Source organism: Cajanus cajan, chromosome 2 (assembly GCF_000230855.2).
Source record: "Cajanus cajan strain Asha chromosome 2, NIPB_CcT2T_4, whole genome shotgun sequence".
In the NCBI taxonomy this organism is placed as follows: domain Eukaryota; kingdom Viridiplantae; phylum Streptophyta; class Magnoliopsida; order Fabales; family Fabaceae; genus Cajanus; species Cajanus cajan.
The window spans coordinates 46,886,010-46,891,476 of record NC_138518.1 but is presented as its reverse complement, the minus strand read 5'-3'; positions in this window follow the sequence as shown (position 1 = coordinate 46,891,476).

Genomic DNA, 5,467 nt, shown 5'->3' with positions numbered 1-5,467 from the left:
TATAAAAGTATTTTTGGGGTTCATTTTTATATTTATTATTAAAACATTTAACGTCATTAATAGCGAATGATATGATGTCGACAAATGGTATTGATATGTGTTGCATTTTTGGTTTTGATTTATTTACTTAAAAGTTTCTTATTTTTATCCTTATATAATAGGGTGTAAGCGAGTTTGAGTAATTTGTGAAGCTGGACTAATTTAAATTGATTCAATGAGTTCAAATCAAATTCTTTTAATGTTTAAGTTAAATCCAACTCAATCTAATCAAAATTTATTATTGTGCGAGTTAGGTAATGAATTTTGTATTTTTTAACCCATGACCTAACTCGATTCGAACATATATGATAATAATAAGTTAGTGTGATTAGGACAATATTATTTGTCACTCTTGTTCAACAATGGGTATTGTGTTTTTGGGTTGATAGCACTATAATAATAACATATTTATTTTAAATTTTATTTTGTACTAATGTTGGTTATTTGAAACAATAACAATGTACCAAACTAACAAATTATTTTAAAATTTAGTTTGTATAATTTTTACTTTATCGATTGATAATATTGTATTTACAATAAGATATCAAATAATTTACATTTATTATAAAATATTTAGATAATTATAATAAATAAATAAATTTAATTATGTTAATCCGATTGACCCAACCTATTCATAATTGAGTTTAGTTGAATTTAGATTTAAAAAATTATATACGAATCTAATCTAATCTATTTGAATTTTAATCGAATCTAATAACATATTCATTTAAAACTAATCTAATCCAATCAACTTACACTTTTATTATACAAGCAAGTTTTTCCTAAATAATTTTTCCTTTCTACTTCGTCCACATCCCACTTTTCCCCTTCTTTTCTTTCTCCTCACCAACACCTTTTTTTCCTTTTACCTTGTGAGTTTTGTTTTTGGAAAGCAATTTAAATGAAATAATTTAATCTGTGGTAGTGTTAGAGAACTTCGAGATAAAAGAGTAACACGACAATTGACGACAAAGATTAAAACATTAAAAAAAAAATCATGTAGCATTGATTTGAATACCCAAAAATTAAATGTAGCTAGATTAAAACAATTAAAAAGAGACAATACGGGTATGATGCATCATATATCTTAGTGTTTTATGTAGTAGAATTAAAACAATACATCAGTTTCTATCACCATAAAGAGTATCAAAACAAATTATTACTTATAAACTATATCGTCTTATATTATAAGTGTTTTTAAACTTTGAAATCTCAATCCTTAAAGTTGGTGAGAATTAGTTAACACATAAAAATAAAATGAATAAGTTTTAAATTTAAAAATTAAAAGATAAAAATTGTGTAAGTATATGGAGGACCAAAATGTGAAAATACTTAAGGAGGTGTATTGGTTTAGGATTTCGTAGGATTTTAAAAGACTTTTTTTGAGTAAAAAAATTCATTGGTATTCAATCAAAATTTTATGTCACTTAAAAACAATCCAGTAATATTCAATCTGGATTTTCAAGATTTTTTAAAGAGTCCATTAAAATCCATTGGTATTCATTTGAGATTTTTTACAACTTAAAAACAATCCATTGGTATTCAAAAATATAAGGATTTCAAAGGATTGTTGTGTAAGGGGGATTTTGAAGGACTTTCTAGTGTTATCTATAAATACCAAATTCATAAAACAATCACATCCAAACCCATCGGATTTTGAAGGATTGTTTGAAGTGACTTTTCAAGAATTTTCAAGTGAGTTTTTCATCTTTTTTTTTCTATGCTCCTGTCTTCTCCATTTTTCTCTGCTAATAATACTGCACTATTGTTCATTGCTCATATATAATATTGTAGTACTGTTCTCATCCCATTCTCCTATTTGTGAAACTCCGATATGTAAATGATACTATCATTGATTTGCTCTATTTTTCTGTTTGTTCTCTTTAATTGACTTACTTTATTTTATTCTATGTAGTTGAATTTGTTCCTTTATATAACAGAAAAATGCTTGAAGTTTTAACTTTTAAGTGGTAATTTTTTTTATAACACACGTCATAAAAAGAAAAAAGTGAAAGATGAAATTGATATCATAATCTCTACAATATATATATATATATATATAAGATGAATTTTTTAGGGTTTCTGTGAGTAGAATGAGATGAAAATGGATCTTAGTTGGGGGAAGAACCCTCTCAGCATAAAAACTGCCATTTATCTCCTTCCCTTAAGTTTGTTACTCTTATCCCCCTCCTTTTACGACTCAACAATTATTTTGTTTTTTTTTACTATGAATTTTTCTTTTTCTTTTTATATTGTGAAATTAGGACTTTTTTATATTTTAAAAAAATAAAATTAACATAAGACATTGCAATATCTAATTTTTTAAGGTTTAGGATTTATGTCTTCATTAGCTTATTTTTTAAAAGAGGAAATATTGTTAAAATATTTGTTAGAATAATTTACATTTATAAATATCGTTAAAAATTATCATATAATATATAACTAAAATAATATATATATATATATATATATATATATATATATATATATATATTCTCTATATCTAAATGCTTATTCTTTAAATAATAATAATAATTATAATAATAATTATTATTATACTAATATTATATATATTGCATATGTAATTAGGTAAATATTTTTTTGGTGGATTGTGGATTTCCTAATTGACGCCAATTTTTAGCTCCATTTCGAGGTGTAAGATATCATCTACAAGATTTTGTAGGTCAGGGTAATGACCATGAAAATGAGAAAGAATTGTTCAATCTTCGTCATGCGTCTTTAAGGAATGTGATCGAGAAAATATTTGGTATTTTTAAATCAAGGTTCACAATTTTTAAGTCAGCACCTCCATTTTTATTTAAGATACAAGTAGAACTTGTGTTAGTATGTGCAGCACTACATAACTTTCTACGTAAAGAATGTCGTTCTGATGAATTTTCAATTAAAGCGGTGGATGAACCTTCATCTTCAACGTTACCAATTAATGAAGATCATACTTTTGAACCTATTATTCAAACCCAGGAGCAAGAGCGAAAAGACGCTAATGCTTGGAGGACTAGTATAGCTATGAATATGTGGGTGAATGTTATTTAAGAGGATAAGATATTATGGAGAATTATTATTATTATTATTTATCTAGACATTATTATTTTTTATTATTTTTGTCTTTGACTCTTTTTAAATTTGAATGTATGAATTTTTTTTGAAATTTTATCAAATGTCAAAAATCCACGAAAATTCTACAAAATTCCACAGAATCCATTAAAATTCTAATTTAAAAGTCTTGCAAAATCCATTAAAATCCTGATTTAAAAGTCTTGCAAAATACATTAAAATTCTGATTTTAAATCTTGTAGAATCCTGCAAAATCTTAAAAGTCATGAAAATCTTGCAAAGTATTTTAAAATCTGCAAGATTTTTTTTAACTAAAAAAGTCCTTTAAAATCCTAATCCAATACACCCCCTTAGAATACATAATAAAATGTAAAACATAATAATTTCACGTTAATAACATGTTAGTACGACATCAGCAACCGTTAATTGTGTTAATTAACTATTTTTAATGGCATGGATCGGACTACAACAGAATTGAAAGTGTTTATATAATAACTGAAATAAATGGTTTTAAATAAAGAAACTAAAATATAAAATTTATGTAATCACATATATATAATCAGAATTATGTTTTCCAACAAGTCATGCCATGTGTTATATTAAAGTGGTAATTTTTCAACGAGTCATTGTATAATATACTAATTTATGTATATCACTTGTTTAAATATTAATTTAGAACATATTTAAATATATACATGTCTAGAAATACTATTAAAAACATTTTTTTTATTAAAAAATAAATTCCATTTTTAGTAAAATAACTCTCAAAGATATTTTTTAACTCCAAACATATTTTTAGTTTTAGTTATATGAAATTGGTGACAAAAATTATGGCCGATACATATATAAGTAATTGTGATGCCGCTTTCATACCCTTTCAAGGTGATGTAATTAGAACAAAACTAAATAAGCAATTGATGCAATATACTGATCAAGTAATTTTAAGTAAAAAAGAATTGTTAACAAAACTGATCAATTTTTAAGTAAAAAGAATTGTTAACAAACTGGTTATTAATAAAGCAACATGGAACAATTTGGTAACTAAGGAGATTCTTATGAATGCCTATTGCCTAGGTAGATTTTTTTTTGTTGAGTAGGGTTAGGAACATGTCAATTTGATGCTGATTATGACTTGAAAAATTCTTAGCCAGTTTCGCTTTCTTGCATGTTTGTGGCCATTGTCATGGTTCAACCCATTATGTTGCCTGCTAAAGAAGATCTGTATAATTATGTAAATCTGCGACACGTTACTCGACAAACTGTACCATGAAAGCAATATATCAAGATTTCTAATAAAATAACATGTAGCTGATTTACTATAGTGTATATTTAAATAAATTTATAGAAAATTTGAGTGTTATTCTTTACCAAGTTTTTTCCATTGTTTCTTTAATTAAAATTAAAAATTTATTTCAGAAACTCACTTCTTAATCTTTTCTCTTAACTGAAACTTCTCTTCAAATTTAATCTTTTCTTTTCAAAACTCAAACTATTTAATTATTTTTGTATAATTTTTTAAAGTCTTTGTCACATGTGAACTCTGACTTCAACATTTATCATATACTCAAGTTAAAATCAAAGTTTTATTAATTCGAATGAAAAGAGTTTATACAATTCAAACTACTAAATAAAATTACTTATATTCGATTCTAGAAATCAATTTCCACCAAAATCACTCACCACAATAAAAGTTTGTATTAATTAAAGTTATCTCTAGAATAAAACTTCAAGTGTAAAAACACAAAAAAAAAATGTTTTAAATTTATGTTAAATTGTACTTTTAGTTACTCTATTCTTATCGATTTTCAATTTTAGTCTTATATTTTAAAATAGAGATATTTAGTGTTTCTAATTTATAAAATTTTGGTCTTCTCATCAAATTAAAATTAACATATATTAATCATTAAATTTTAATGTTTATTCATATGTAAGTAATGTGACATTAAGTAATATGACATTTGAAGATAAAAAAATTAAAAAAAATACAAATAATATTTATCAATAAAATAAATATTAATCACTTGTTAAAATAAATACAAATAAAATATTTTTTGTATGTTATTTTTTAATTTTTATCTCTATATGTTATGTTATTAAATATCATGTGACTTAAGTGGTGACAGGTCATTAAATAATGTCAAAATTTTATATTTTTAAAAATAAAAAGACTAAATGTCTCTATTTTAAAATACAGAGACCAAAATTATAAATTAACAAAAATTAAAAATATAATTTAGCCTTGATTTTAATATATGCAATATATAACTATATTTTATTGGAATATATTTTTGTATTTTTAGGAGAATTAATCTCAGCACAAAAATAATTTACAATAACTTACTCACATAACATC